This window comes from Budorcas taxicolor, chromosome 9 (genome assembly GCF_023091745.1).
Source record: "Budorcas taxicolor isolate Tak-1 chromosome 9, Takin1.1, whole genome shotgun sequence".
Taxonomy (NCBI): domain Eukaryota; kingdom Metazoa; phylum Chordata; class Mammalia; order Artiodactyla; family Bovidae; genus Budorcas; species Budorcas taxicolor.
Window position 1 is genome coordinate 84,405,395 of NC_068918.1, and position 17,080 is coordinate 84,422,474.

Below are 17,080 nucleotides of genomic sequence, written 5' to 3' on the forward strand. Positions count from 1 at the left end.
GGTGATGCCATCCAACCATCTCATCCTCTGTTTTTCCCTTCTCCTCCCACCTTCAATCTTTCCCAGCATCAGGGTCTTTTCCAATGAGTCAGTTCTTCGCATCAGGTGGCCAAAGTATTGGAGTTTCAGCTTCAGTATCAGTACTTCCAATGAATATTTAGGACTGATTTCCTTTAGGATGTGAAAATGAAGTCGCTCAGTCATGTCCGACTCTTTGAGACCCCATAGACTGTAGCCTACCAGGTTCCTCTGTCCATGGGATTTTCCAGGCAATAGTACTGGAGTGGATTGCCATTTCCTTCTCCAGGGGATCTTCCCAACCCAGGGCTCAAACCCAGGTCTCCCGCATTGTAGACAGATGCTTTACCATCTGAGCCATCAAGGAAGTCCTAATACAGACATAGAATAAAAACATCTACTGTACTTCAAATTCCAAAAGCAACCAAGGCTGTAAATGTTCTTGGAGTCAGGGGATAAATAGGATGAAAAAATGTTCAGAGCTGTGTGGGCAGAAGCAACATAAAATTCTCAGTCTAAAAATAGTTGGCTTTGTTGCCACCGTGTTTTTGTTTGGTTTTGTTTTGTAAGAAGTAAAATCCGTTCTCTTGCATTTCTAGGTATAAAAAAGGATTTGCAGACTGTAAATAAAATCTAATGAGCCCGAATGCTCACCATGTAACACTCTTCACACCAGATGTTCCGAGGTACCTCTCCTAGAAACCAGAACAGCTCAAGGGTGGCAAGTTAAACAAACCTATCTTAAATTATGACCAAAAGTAGAAGCTCTCCAGTCACTGAGGTAAGAGGAAAAAGGAGTCTAGAGCTATCTGCACACACAACTAACCCATGGGGTTTTGCTCCCCTGTGTGTGGATCAACAGTAGGATGAAAGCGAAAGTGAAAATGAAGTCACTCAGTCGTGTCTGACTCTGCGACCCCATGGACTGTAGCCTACCAAGCTCCTCTGTCCATGGGATTCTCCAGGCAAGAATACTGGAGTGGGTTGCCATTTCCTTCTCCAGGGGATCTTCCCGACCCAGGGATCAAACCCGGGTTTCCCGCATTGGAGGCAGACGCTTTAACCTCTGAGCCACCAAGGAAGCCCAACAGCAGGATAGTGCTAGCGTATTCCAGAAACTTCTCTGGCCTCCCCCACCAGGAGAAGCACACAAGATGTCTATGTAGTGGGCTTCCCTGGTGGCTCAGATGGTAAAGAATCTGCCTGCAATGCAGGAAACCTGGGTTATATCCCTGGGTTGGGAAGATGCCCTCGAGAAGGGAATGGCTACCCATTCCAGTATTCTTGCCTGGAGAATTCCTGGACAGAGGAGCCTGGTGGGCTACAGTCACTCTGGAGTCTCAAAGAGTCGGACACAACTGAGCAAATAACGCACACACACAGTGGATAACTAATTCTCTGGTCTGCCTTGCCAGGAGAAGCACTCAAGATGTTTATGTAATAGATTCACTGTGACGGTAATAGGAGTTGTTTTCAGTGCCTTGTAAGATCAATCAAAACTACAACAAATAAATAAACAGAGCTGATTATCAACTGAAACAAGGAAAAACAACTGCCCTGGCCAATCTGGCTTTTCAGATTTGAAAGCTTTATTAAAGTCTGTGAGGACACCTACCAAATGCAGAATACAGGCTATTAAAAAGTCTTCAAAGAGAGAAAAAGAGAGACCCCATTGATTGAAAGCAAGGCAACAGAGATCAAAACATGCCCCTAGAGACACAGGGCAAAGCATCTTACACTTCCTACTCTGTTTATTTATAAAGAAGCCCAGGCTATCACGTAGTGGACTGTATAGCCTGCCAGGATCCTCTGTCCATGGGATTCTCCAGGCAAGAACACTGGAATGGGTTGCCGTGCCCTTCTCCAGGGGACCTTTCTGACCCTGGGATCTAACCCGCATCTCCTGCGTCTCTTGCATTGGCAGAAGGATCCCTTACCACTAGGGATCCCAGTAGGCACCTGGGAAGCCATAACGCAGTAAGCACAGCCACAAACTAGAAGGCCCCTCTGCCTCCATCATACTCTTCAGACATGACCACAGGCCCCAAATCTCAGCCTCTTCAGAGCTTAAGAGAGAACTTGGGGTCCCATACGGCAGGGAGGGAAGGAAAAAAGGAAAAGAAGGAATGAAGGAATTCTTTTCTATGCTGAACTTGAAAATCAAAGAAATTTTTCCCCTTTCAGGTGACCTCTGTCAGCTCTCTTTCCCAAGGTAAATTTCATCTCCACTAATCTCACAGGCTAATATTAAAATTAAAAATACGGCATACTGCTTCATATAACATTTCTCTCTATGTGGCAATTCTCAAGACTGTATATTTACCTAAGCAACTCCCATTGGAGTTTCACTTTGGGCCAGATCTAATAGTCCAAGAAAAGGGGATTACTACTATTTATATATGACTTAATCACACTTGCAAACTGCCTGTCCTTTAAGTATAACTCACTTCAGGCAGATGCACACAGAACAAGCCATCAGCTCCAAGATCTAAGCAAGATGCTTTCAATTAACTAAAGCTGCAGTACAGTAAATGATACCTTGGGAACCTCAAAGAGAGACTGCATCTTTCAAAGGGCCCCATTTATGGGAAGTGGGAGCATAATTTAGGCACTGGAAACACTCGGCTCAAAATAATTAAAGGAGTAAATGGGTTTGCAGAATACGCTTCCTTCAGATCTGCCTCCCAACTTGGACATGCTTTATTAGACCTAATTGAAATTGTGGGTAGATACTCGAGGAAAAAGTTTCCTGAAAGAAATAGGAAACCACATTAAATTAGAAAGGATTTAAGTATTTTCCTTTATATAGAATCCTGGTTTACTCTGAAATAGTGTAATATTAAAATTTGTAATAGTAAAACCAATTCTTGGAGAACTGAGTTTCGGAATGGAGGTGGGGAAATAAGACAAAGTGACCTAGCCAATTAGCAAGAATAATGCAGCAATCCATAAATAAATAAATAAGGAGGCAAAACTTTAGAACCAGTGGGGGAAAAAAAAAGGTCAGTGACTGTCAGAGGTTCGGAGGAAGGCAGAGTTGAACAGGTGGAGCAGGGGTGAAACTGTTCTAGATGGTGCTGTCATGGTGGATGCCTAACATTATGGTTTTGTCAAAACCCACTGGATGTACAACACAAAGCTGGAACCCTAATTAAACAGTGGACTTCTGCTAATTAATAAAATGTATCAGTACTGGTTCATTAATCTTAACAAAGTTACCACGCTAATAGCGCCAGATGTTATGACAGGGACCACTGTGGGGTGGGGTGGGCTTCCCAGGTGTGGCAAAGAATCTCCCTGCCAATGCAGGAGATGAAAGAGAGGTGGGTTCATACCCTAGGTCAGGAAGAGTCCCTGGAGAAGGAAATGGCAACCTCAGTATTCTTACCTGGGAAATCCCATAGAGGAGGAGCCTGGCAGGCTACAATTCATGGGGCTGCAAAGAGTCAGACACAACTGAGCGACTGAACGTAGCACTGTGGGGTTAAGTACATGGGAACTTAGTACTCTCAGCTCAATTTTTCTGGAAGCCAAAAACGGCCCTAAAAAATAAAGTCTACTAATTTTTCTTAAAAGTGGAAGGGGAAAAGGGAAGACGGAAGTTAGCTGAAGTTAGGAGACCCGTATAGAATCCAGATAGGAGAGAAAACAAACTGCAGATTTCTGGTGCTGGCGTACTAAATGTCGGGACAAAGCATGAAGATTAGCAGCTGGGCGCCCTCCGCGTTCTGCCCAACTTTCTTCAGGCTAGTGCACAACCTCAGGGGTGCGTACGGTCAGGATTCGGAGCCGTGCTGATTTTGTTGTATACCTTTAATAGGGCAATAGTTTTTATTGATGAGTATACCTCAGAATACAGAAGAGAAAAACTGTGCCTCCTGGAGGTGATGCTTGGAAGAGATCAAACTTAATATCTACCTATTTTGGCCTAAACATTGATACTTGCATTATGAAAAATAAAGACTTAAATGAAATGCCTACTTACTGGGGAAGTTGAAGACCCAGTTTTGCAACATGCCCTGAATGGAAAGTCAAGCAATTTAAATAGCTGGAATTTTCTTAATTGTCTTTTTTAAAATTTTTATTGGGGTATAATTGATTTGGGCTTCCCAGGGGGCTCAGTGGTAAAGAATTCATCTGCCAATGCAGGAGACACGGTTTCGACCCTTGGCTTGGGAAGATCACCTGGAGAAGGAAATGGCCACCAGTATGCTTGCCTGGGGAATCCCGTGGATAGAGGAGCCTGGGGGCGCTACAGTCCATGGAGCCGCAAGAGTCAGAAGCAACTTAGCAACTAAACAACAAAATAATTGATTTACAAAACTGTGTTAGTCTCAGGCATACAGCAAAATGAATCTGTTACACATATACCCACTCTTTTTTAAGGTCTTTTCCCACATGGGACATTACAGAGTATGGAGTAGAATTTCCTGTTCGATACAGTAGGTCCTTATTAGTTATCTACTTTATACACAGTAGCGTGTATGTGTCAATAACAATCTTCCAATTTATCCCTCCTTCCCCCAACTTCCCCCCCAATCTGGTTAACCATAGGTTTATTTTCTACATCTGCAACTCTGTTTTGGTTTTGTAGATAAGTTCATTTGCAGTAGATAGAACTTTCTGATGGTTTTCTAATTTTCTCAAATTATTAATTTTTTAAAATTATTTATTTTTGGCTGCACCGGATCTTTGTTGCTCTGCACGGGCCTTCTCTAATTGCAGTAAGCAGGGGCTACTTTTCATTGTGGTCCACAGGCTTCTCATTGGGGCGGTTTCTCTTGCTGTGGAGCACAGGCCCTGGGGTGCAGGGGCTGGAGAGTGTAGGCTCAGTAGTTGTGGTGCAGCAGCTTGGTTGCCCCGTGACAAGTGGAATCTTCTGGGAGCAGAGATCAAACACATGTCCCCTGCATTGGCAGGCAGATTTTTATTCACTGTACCACCAGGGAAGTCCCTGATTTTCTCAAATTCTGTATAAGCTAGTGTCACTAATACACACTTGGGCCTCAATTACCTACTTTCATTAGGCATTTTTAGAAATCTAAATTAAATACATGGATTGAGCCAATTTTTTGACCTAATTTTTTAAATTTCACTGTGAAGTTTATTGTAAACACTAGACAGCTAGTTTCTTCTATTTATTAACAGTGAAGCTAACATTTATCAACAATGGTAGCTAACACTGCTCTAAACAAGAGAAACAAGTAGCCAGATAATTTTTTAAATGAGTTAATTCCTATTTTATTCTCATTACAAGAGGAATCATAAAAGAATGAGACGCACTATTTTTCCCCTTTGCTTTTCACTCTGCCTGGATGGTGGTGGTGGGTGGGGTTCAGCTAAGCAGACTCTTACATCCCTCTTATTTGAGGCCCAGAAACACAGAAGTCAAGCAGGCACCTGGCCAGAAGCCCCTCACCCCCTAGGATCGCATCTGCACACAGAGACCTAAGAGGAGGGGTGCCTGCATGTGCTGCTGCTGGAGGCCGAGGTCTTTCTACCTGGAGCGGGGCGCGCCAGAGGAGGGGGAAACGGAGATGAGCGGAAAAGGTGGGTCCCATGAGGGGCTGGGGCCTGTGCACAGTTCCCAGGAGGCACCCAGTGAGCTGGAGTGAGATCTCTGTGCTCCGCTAGCCACCAGAACAGAACCAGCAGCCTGGGCCAGGACACCTCACCAGCACTGTTGGTGGCAGACTTCTAGAGCTTTTCTTCTGTTTTCTGGCACTTTGTGCGGATGGAACTTTTATGTGGTCCCGTGATGGGGGAAGGCAACCAGGCTCTACTGGCTCAGAAGAATCAATTGTTAAATTTTCAGGCCTTTTATGAGCTGGTTGGTTAAACACAGTCATTATTTTAAAATGAAATCATAAAAGCTTAAAACTAAATAAATTATATTAAATATAAAAAGCAATAAATACTTTAATCACTTCTTCAGTATTTGACTAAATTGGACTATAACTAAAATCTGTGCTGTTGGAGTCCTTTACCCTGGCCTATACCTGAAGAGTAGAAATACCATCATGGGGATAGCCCTAGCCAACTCTGTGTGCAGTGATGCCATATTGGTAGCTTGGCACCAGCCTGGATGGCAGTGTTTACACTGCAGAAATTAGCAACCCCTCAAATCAGGGCTTGACGCTCTAAGACCAGGAATTAGCAAACTACGGCCCACATGACAAATCCGGCCCACCACCTGTTTTTATACATAAAGTTTTATTCGAATGTAACCATACTCATTCACTTATGCCTTGTCAATGGCTGCTTTTCCTGCTTCCTTTCTGCAACAATGGAATTGTGTAGCTGAAACAGAGATATATACACTACTATGTATAAAACAGATAACTAATGAGCAACTACTATATAGCACAGGACACTCCACTCAGTGCTCTGCGCTGACCTTAATAGAAAGTAAACCCAAAAAAGAGGGGATATACAATTCACTTTGCTGTACAGCAGAAACTAACACAGCATTTGAAAAGCAACTATACTCCAATAAAAATTAATTTAAAAGAAAGAATGATGATATGGCCTGCCTACCTGGTCCTTTACAGAAAAATTTTGCTGACCCCCAGTTTAGACTTAAGAAAGTGATGGATAAAAGGTTAATAATGGAAATTAACCTTAAAAATGTGTTTTATCTGTTGCCTGGAGTTGTGTTTGAGTAGCACAAAAAAAATTTCTTTAATATTCTTTAATATTCAAAACTGTTTTCCAATTCAGTAAGGAAGATACTTATATCTACTGATGTTACAAATTAATGAAGTTCCAAAACACAGCTTTATTATATCACTTCCATATGACTGAGCAATAAAATTGAAACTATCAACTGACACCTGTATCCAAACTAAATCCAGCATCCCAGTTGTTAAATATTTAGCAACAAGAACATCACTGCATCCTATGACTGACTTGCACACCATTTTGGTGGATGACAGGGATTTCTGCTGACTCTGTCTGGTTTTCAAAAAAAAAAGAAAGGATTCTCATACATTTCTTGCAATTAAGTACTGTGGAACATATTTATAAACTGCAGTATTTAATATGTCATTGAAATTTCACAATAATATGATAAGTCTGGAATTATAAAGTCCATTCAATAGGTGGAACAGAAATTAAAAAGGTTAAACAACATCATACAATGGTGAAGCTAGGATTTGCACTAGATTTCTTGAAAATCTGAACACACTGACTTCAAATGATACCTTTAGAAGGTACTGTTAGAGAAAATACACCATCTTTTCTTTTTAAGTAACAGTGAACTCAGTTATACTTTAAAGTAAATTTGTATTTTATTCATTTCAATATCAATATACATGAAAAAGTTATATGTGGAACATTTATTCTATAGGCAGTGTTTGGATTCACCAACCCCTTGAAATAATTCAGCAGTGACCACAGAGCTCTGCAGTCAAATGCCGGAAACTTTGGAAACAATCACTATCATTTTTCTTTTTATTAATATTTTATTTATTTAACTGCTGCATGCTGCAACTAAGAAACAAAAGATCCTGTCGCTTATCCGTAAGATCCCTCTGCTGAGAGACCAAGTTCCCCACCATATACTTGACCCGACTTTGCTCCCTTCCCCATAAACTGTTATTCACAGTCCTTCTGGAATAGCCATTGGCTTCTTTCGATATTCCATCCAGCCTGGATTGCAGTGTGGCCCCTGTGAAATGTCTTTCATGCTTTGGGGACCCTCCAGGGCAACAAATTGAGGGTGGAATGGCTGCTTGCAAGGGCTCAGTGGTGAAAGAGAACAGACAGACTCAGGAAGTGGAAAGCAAGTCGGAGTGACCAAATAAAGGATTTCAGAAGGGAGGAATAAGAGCCGCGGGAACAGTTTTAAGTGGATAAGTTACAGGGTCTGATTCATGTTGCTTTTTTTTTTTTCTTAAATGATGTCACATCTGTGAACCACTGACTGTCAACATATCCAAAGCTTCACCTTCCGCCCAGAGACAAGGAGGCCCACACCAGAGGGCAAGAGAGCAAAGTGACCAGAAGCTTCTACAAAAAAAGTCAAGGAGGAATCCGAGTGTGACAGGCCCCAGCAAGTGTGGGGCCATGAGCCCACAGCCAGGGCTCAGAAGGCAGGTGCAGGCGACGCGGCGTCGCCTGGGGATCTGGGTCGGGTGGCTGACCGAGGGGCTGCTGTTGCCAGCTCTATCTGGTGTGCAGCCCAAGAGCCTAAGCAGAAGAGCCAAGTGTAAAGGGATATTCTGGACAGCAGTGAAAACTCCATTATCCAGAAAATCAAATTCTTGGTTTTTCTCTTTTGCTTTCTTGGGTCATTAATAGGTGTGGTTTTGACAACAATGGACAAATATATATATATATATATATATATATATATATATATATATATATATATATAAAATGAACTCAGTAATGCTCAAAAATTATTTAATTCAAGAAGGTGAACAGTCCTACGGCAGGGTCTGGGGAGGGGCAGCAGGCACCATGTTGGGCCGAGAAGGTGGCAGAAGAAGCCGCTGAAGCAGCTCAAGAAGCAGGCCAAGGACATGGACAAGGAAGACAAGGCATTCAAGGGAAAACAGAAGGAGGGGCAGAAGACACTCAAGGAGCTAAAAGCAAAGGCCGCGGCGGTGAAAGGCTCCCTGGCCACGGGTGGAATTAAGAAATCTGACAAAAAGTAAGCTGTTCCTTGTGCTCGAGGCTGTGATGACCCTTAGTTCCATTCTGTTTAAACATCTGGATTCCCAGCCATGATATCTGTTGCCACCTATAGCTGGAATCCAGTGTTGTCTTGGCACCTACTGTACATTTAAGAACAAGCTTTTGTTTAAAGAAAAAAAAAGGTGAATAATCTGGACAAAAGAATCATGGAGGGGGAAACCGCATTATTCTTTATATCTGCACCGTGTGTGATACCAAGTCCTTGCTACACATTAAGCCCCCATTCCTCTGTGCGGTAGTGAAGTTCAGACGAGCGTTCATTTACTGCAGAGAGAACAGGAGGGCAGTTAAGTCCCCACCGCCACCCCTCCACCACCCTCCAGGAAATGTGGAAGGAAGGCAAGGAAGAGGCTCAGATGCTGGACTGCGTTATTGGGTGAGTAGAATCTTCTTGCAGTGGCACCCCACTCCAGTACTCCTGCCTGGAAACTCCCATGGACAGAGGAGCCTGGTGGGCTGCAGTCCATGGGGTCGCTAGGAGTCGGACATGACTGAGCGACTTCACTTTCCCTTTTCACTTGCATGCACTGGAGAAAGAAAACGGCAACCCACTCCAGTGTTCTTGCCTTGAGAACCCCAGGGACGGGGGAGCCTGGTGGGCTGCCGTCTATGGGGTCGCACAGAGTTGGACACGACTGAAGCAGCTTAGCAGCAGCAGAATCTTCTTGTGTATCTTACCCTTGAAATGAACACACGTCCTGAACAGAAATAAACCTGGGCAAGGTGCTGTGCCCTCCTCAGCCGTGTTTTGCCTACCAATTCTCTGCTTCATCACTAGGGTCTCACACATGCTCCTAATGTTACACTGAAAACAATGTCAGAAGAGTCGCCGGTGATCACCTCATTGCCAAATCCTCTGGCTCCTTTTAAGTTCTTATTCTCCTTCGTTTCCATAACACTAGACTACCTACCCTTGTAACCAATCCTCTGTCAAAAAAAGAGAAACAGAATGATTTGATGTCTACAATATGCAGATTGAAGGAGAGGCAGGAGGCCAAGACAATATTAGTGTTTCAAGTGTGTGTGTCTGAAACGTGTTGCCAAAACAGAAACTGGGAAGTGGGGAGGGAAACGTGGTTCGAGGGGGAGAGTTGAGATCCATTCAGCGGGTTCTTGGAGACAGAGAAATCCAAATCAGGGCAGGGGGGCCCTTGAGACAAAAAGAATTGCACAAGTCCTCAGAAACAACGCAGCCGTGTAGAGAGAAAAAGATAGGCCACTCTGAACTCCGCCCCTCTCCCTGCCGCCCACAGACAAGTCTTGCTGAAACAAGGCTTATTTTCTCTAGTTCGACACTGGCTCCTTGTTGACTGCATTCTAAAGGCCTCTCTGCCTGCCTACCCAGGTCCCATGAAAGCCTCTCATTTACCTACTCAATTGGAAGCTGCCCTCAGACAGCGGGGCCTGCGTTGGGCGGGGCATCTCTCTCACCTGGAGGGGCTCCCTTCTCTCCTGCCCAGAAGGTGGGTCTGCTTATTTCAACCTTCTCTCCTACCCTCCACAGCCTCCAGCTCGCATTCTTTCCCCCTGCCTTTTCTCGGGAATCAGCAGGAGCACAGAACTGATTTCTTCAAGACTTCCTCTGTTTTCCCCTCCCTTTGCCTGAGTGCTCACTTTTTCCCCAACTGTATTGACAAGAGAGCTGTCTTTCACCACGTCTGTGATTCTCTGACACACCCTGAGGTCAAGCAAGCAGGGAATATATTTTTGGCTGATTGACTGAGAGCCTAATATGTCAAAATGTGCCTCGGTAAAACTAAAGAAAACTGATCATTTGCAGTATCAAAGGAGTTCCTGTTTGCAGAAATGAAATTATCCATTATATATTCTTTTTATTGTGATAAAATAGAATAACATAAAATTTACCATTTTAAAGTGTACAGTTCAGTGGTATTGAGAACATTCACTCTGCTGTGCATATATATAGCCATCTCCAGAACTTCTTTCATCTTTCCAAATTGAAACTCTGTACCCATGGAACAATAACTCCTCATCTCTTCCCCACCCCAACACATCTGGCTGGGTCTATCTACTTTTTGTCTCAATAAATCTGACTCCTTTAGGTACCTCATCTATGAGGAATTACAGAGTACTTGTCCTTTTGTCACGGATCCATTCCACTTAGCATAATGTCTTCAAGATGATTGCATATCCTTTCAGCTAGTTCCCAGCTTGACTCAAAATTCATTCATTTCTAAACATTTGACAACTGGTATAGGAAGGACAGTGACCACATGGAAAGAAATTAGGACTAAACAGAACAGGTGTGGGCCACAAAGGACCCAAACCCCTACCCCATTTTCAAACTGGAACTCTTGCACAGCTTCTCAAAGACATATCTCCTTTGGAATATAAGGAAGACCATATCTGAAGAGATTGTAGTGGAAGAAACAGTTCTGTGCCCAGCGTGGTATAAATTCTTTATCATCTCATTTAATCTTCAGGACAACTCAGTGAGTCACAACCATATTATCTTCATTTTACAGATGAAGAAACCAAAGCTTTAAGAGGCCAAGTAATTTGCCCCAAATCACAGCCAGTAAATACTGGAGTTGACACTCAAAACACTCACACTGATGTCTATTTGACCCCAGACGCCTCTCCTTTAAACACCCAATGCTTACTCCCCAGGGCTCCACTCCACCTGGAAGAAAGGAAAACCAGGAGATCAACTCGATAATCCAAAAGTGAGACCTGAAAAGAATGGCTTGTAGTATTTAAGAAAAGCATGCTGAGAAGGTGACTTTAAAACAGGCTGAGTGTATAAATTGTGATCAGACTATTAAAGTCTCTTTTAAAGAAAGAACAAATGTGCTTCAAGGGTAACAGAGGAATCTCATTATTAGATGGGTTATCATAAAGGTTGCGAGTCCCCTTCCCCCAGAGACTGCAGGAGGAGAGGCGGGAACCTGTCGAGATCAGGCTGCCTAGAGGCAAAGAGGTGAACCAGGCAGTCTAGGGGGACTCCCCCAGCATCAGAAGTCCCCGAGGTAATTCTAGTGAAGCTTTTGAGTTCCTGGAAGAAAGCCTTCCTAGAAACACTAGGTAAGTGTCATAAATATGCATGTGTATTTTATCCTCTGTCATCAGTATAGTCCTACCGGGTGGGGTGCTTGTCTGACGCTTTCAAAATTTAAGGGGCAATGTCCCCTTTGATTGCAGGGCATTCTGCAGTGAACTAACTTTCAAACTAACTCCAACTTGCATTCGAGCAGTGTCTTTTAAATTCAGACTGAATGGTAAGTGTGCCTTGAAGTGAATATTTCACTGAACAGGGAAGATGCTAGCTTTTCATTTTAATGTCCTTACAGCTGGTTCGATATGCATTGCCTCAGAGGCTGAGTTTGTCAAGATATGTAAACAGCAAAACCCAATGTGCTTTTCTGGGAATGACCCAGGCTACTGAGGCAGATGAAGTGTATGGAAGGTGACTCCCAGGACATTTTACACACAGAACTTCTTTAAGAGGAAAAATGAAACTGAGAGCATGCGCATTCCCAGCGACAGGACACATGTAAACACAGCCAGCATTCTCAGGGATAAATCTCTGGTCAGAGATGGGATTTGTTTCTAGAGCAGACACATCACTTTTATCTTATATTCATTCTGCCAAATTCTTTAAGCCTCTATGGCCCATGCTCAATTTCCACTCTTTCTGTGGTTGTAAAGGGATTCCAAGCGAGGTCCACCTCCTTCTACCAACCATTTAATTTGAGAAGGGAGCTTGTCGGCCACTGCCAGCACATCTGTCTCCTTCTGGGTCCTCCGCCCCACCCCCAAACCTCCTCATCTGTCTGCATGCTTCCTACGGCCTCTGAGATAACCTCACCTGAGGCTTTATCCAGAGTCTCATTGTTTAAAAATGCTATTTCTTATGTCATAATTATGTAAACGTCTGTGTGGATTCAGACTGACATTTGCTCATCTTTATGCAAAAATGGAACTGGCTCCAATGTAGTGCTGTTAGGGTAGGGCAGGGGAGGGGTGGAAAATAATAGAGTAATTTCTGTGAATATTGAAATGTGGAAATTCTATCTTCTACAAATGTGGTTATACTGAATCCTGAGGATGAATGTCTTTCTGGCATTTACGGAGCAACTGATGTCAACAATGTACTTCTCATCTTAGAATACTGTCTTTTTCAGGACATATTCATTGTATTGATGAAAGCATAGGAAGCTTTTGAACTATTGGCATTTTTTTATTAAGAGAAGTCAGAATATATATATATATGTGTGTGTGTGTGTGTGTGTATGTGTGTGTGTGTATATATATGTATATATATACACACATCCCCCAAAATCGACCACGCAAGGCAATCCAGTTATTTCAGCTACCTTTTTAATCATGAGGGACAGAGCAGCACCAGGAGAGAAACTAATGATATAGAAATACACAGTGACTATTAAGACAGACAGAAGATCAGACAGTTAGGTCATGAACCGGCCATTCTGGGGGATGCCTTCTATCTTCTCCCAAGAAGACATTAACACATTTACATTCATGTACCACCAAGCTATGGTTTTTCCAGTGGTCATGTATGGATGTGAGAGTTGGACTGTGAAGAAAGCCGAGCACCGAAGAATTGATGCTTTTGGACTGTGGTGTTGGAAAAGACTCTTGAGAGTCCCTTGGACTGCAAGGAGATCCAACCAGTCCATTCTGAAGGAGATCAGCCCTGGGATTTCAATGGAAGGACTGATGCTAAAGCTGAAACTCCAGTACTTTGGCCACCTCATGCAAAGAGTTGACTCATTGGAAAAGACTCTGATGCTGGGAGGGATTGGGGGCAGGAGGAGAAGGGGACAACAAAGGGTGAGATGCCTGGATGGCATCACTGATTTGATGGACATGAGTCTGAGTGAACTCCGGGAGTTGGTGATGGACAGGGAGGCCTGGCATGCTGCGATTCATGGGGTCGCAAAGAGTCGGACATGACTGACTGAACTGAACTGAACTGAACTGAACTGAACCACCAAGCTGCTGAATGGCTATCATTTACGCAGCTAGATTAAATGGGTAAAGATAACCTCCCAGAAATTCACCCCAAAACCAAAGCCAAACTTAAAATCCATAGTTAGTGTTCATGGTGGGGATTGTAGCATTGGTTTCTGGTAGACTTCTAGACTTCCAAACTTGATGTTGTCTGTTCTATTATAGCGTTGTGGGGGAGTCATGACAATTACCATACAGAAGAAGGTAACAGGGACAAAATGGGGCTCACAAATTTGGAGACAACATTTCCTCTTGAGGTTGAACTATAAAATTGATATCTGCAGACCAAAGAGACATGCAGAGTCTCCTAAAACTAGAGAAAGAAAGACCCACAGGCTTGTAGGACATGACTGTCAACTGACTAATGAGGTTAAATATCTAAAGAAAGAATACATCAGTCAGGAGGGATGGACGGTCATGGAAAGATGGAAAAGAGGCTCCTGACTTGACTGAGAGGGGCGAGCTGCCTGGTCCAGACGCCCAACAGCCATCCCAGGGGCAGGCCAGCTTCTCTGAGAAAGATGACTAGGGTGGGTTCTCAGAGCCCCTTGTTAGGAGTCCATGCTCACCTGCAATCTTCTGAATATAATGCACCTTCCCAGTCACAGACACATTTCAAAACAATAAATCAGCATTTTGGTCCGCACGTCAGCCTTCCAGATTGGGTTAATGTGGGTCCATCCCCATGAGACAGAGCCACTGGAAACTGTCTTCCTCCATTTTTCAGTCTTTCTCCATTTCTCAAAACAATGAACGCACATGATATACAAGAGTAAACATATAAGGCACTGTTGATTATTCTATACAAATCACTGTGACAATACCACAAGGGCAACAATAAGAATAAAAGTGTTCCGTTTGGGGGAGAAATGTCTAGTAAATTCCCCATTTTGTCATCTTACTGACAGTTTGAATGCAGAGCTGGAATTTTCTATTTTATGTTTATTTTGTCCTTCACAATGCCTGGGCCAGTGCTGGGTGTATGAGCTTGCAGATAGGTGTTAGTTTACTGAGTGAGTGAAGAGCAGCAGCTGAACGACATATTACCACCACTGCAACTGCATGACGCAAATTAAGCCTCAGACACCAGTGGCCCCCAAGGGATGGTCCTGACATCCAGTCAGAACCCAGGCCACTGCTGTCCCCAGAGGGCAGACAGCTGGGTCACTCGCTGTGTTTCTCTCAGCCACATACTCTTTGGGCTCCAGCAGAGCATGTGAAGGAGGAGGAATTCCTGGGGACACAGGGGTCTGACGGTGAGCTCACACGTGCTCACCCCGGACGTCTACTGAGTCACTGCTGGTACGTGGCCATCTCTGCGTTCAGACGTGGCTGTAAGTGCCGCAGTGAGAAAGCATTGTCAGTTCTCCCTGTTCACTGGGCGAGAAAAGATTTTTCATTTCATACATCATTTACAACTTGCTGCTGTGATTCTAAAAAACCAGTGGGCTTTATCGAGTTAATGAGCAAGAAAAACATATTTGGTGAGCGTGTTAATTTTTTGAATGTTCTGTGGAGCCCAGGACATTAGGCAACGTGCACAGGGCAGCTGGGCACACCAGGGAGCCCCTGTCCCCTCAGATTCATTCCACTCGGCTACGGGGGCACCTGGCTATTTACCAATAAGTCAGAAAATGGGTCTTAAGAGAAACTGAACAGCAAAGGCGTCATTCACTTTGCATTCTCTGCACCATCTCCACTTGGGAACATTTAGGACCTTGGGCAAAAGTCACTATTAACCTGAGGTTCTCTTCCACCTGCCAGTCTTCACAGCAAGAAAGAGGAACAAGTCAGCGGCTACGAGGACAAATCAGGTCAAAAAAGGGAAGAGAGCTCACTGAGCCTCAGAGCTTGGGATCTGTTAAATGATATAAGGTAATCTGTCTAAAGAATGATGTAGTAATGAAGGTGAAAGCCCAGACAACTGGATGAAAGGGCTTTGTCAAAAGACCAGAATAAGACAGTGAAATAAGTCTTAATTTATCAGAGGATCCTTTTAGAGCTCTTATTCTTATCTATCAAAATCTCTGATACTCCGGCCTAGTTAAATACATCTCAGAATTAACCTGCCTGTAAAACCACTGGACCAAGAGCATCACATCACATTGTACAGTTTCTCTTTGAGTTTCAACTTAAGTTGGACATGTAAGAATGATCCCCAGCAAGTAAATGGCACTGACAAAATGCATACCCAGAACCCACAGGGCATGGATATATTTTTCTCATCTCTTTCCACACATGGAAGATGAGTAGATTTGGGTCTTAAGAAAGATAGGGAGTTGTTTGAGCTATTCCACTATTAAGTGGAAACATAAAATGACAGCTGCCACTTCATGGCTTAGAATATTCACCATAAAATTGACAATGAGTAGGGACAATATTTTAGTGTTATTCAATTCATTTAAAGACAGTCAATTTGTGGACTGCCACCTATCACAAAGATAACCAGTCATAAACACATACATGTGTGCGCATATGCACGCACACGCACACACACACACACACACACACACACACACACACACACACACACACATTTCAAAACTCCCAAAGAGCCTGAATATGGTAGATGGCAGGGGAGACAGAAACTGACTATTTTCTAGATAAGACCAAATGTAAAACAGTCTATTTCAGAAAAGACACAAAAGAAGTATCACTATTTGGGAGAGGAACATATTTGTGTTTTGTTGAAGAGTAGAAATACAGGAAACAGTTTTGTACATAATATTTAACAGCATTTTGTATTCTTTTTTGCTGCAATTGTGATAAACCTCTACTTAACAAGACACCCAGTTTGTAGTAACTGAGACCACAGCCAAGCTATCATCTCAGGAGGACTGGGACTCATTCACACCCTAAGAGGGGCTCTACCTTTGATGCCTGGTAAATGGTTAGGAATGTCAGTAAGAATATCTTCTTGCAAATAATTTCTGGAGAAATGGGAAGAAGAGGGTTGAGAATGCAGCCAATGTGAATGAGGCCAAGGAGAGGAGACTCTCGGCACAACACTTCTGTGTGTTTGTGTGTTTTCAAATTTATTTTTAATTGGAGGATAATTGCTTTACAATATTGTGTTGGCTTCTGCCACACAACAACATGAATCAGCCATAGGTATACACGTGTCCCCACCCTCCTGGGCCTCCCTCCCTACGCCACCCCTCCAGGCTGTCACAGAGCGCCCTGCTGAGCGCCCTGCGTTACACGGCCGTCCCACTGGTCGTCTGGTTTACATACCATAACGATCTGGTTCAGCGCTGCTCCGCCCAGCCCCCACCCTCTCCCGCCTCTGCTGTGCCCACGAGTCTGTTCTGTCTGCGTCTCTAGTCCTGCCCTGCAGATAGGTTCATCGGTACCGTTTCTCGAGATT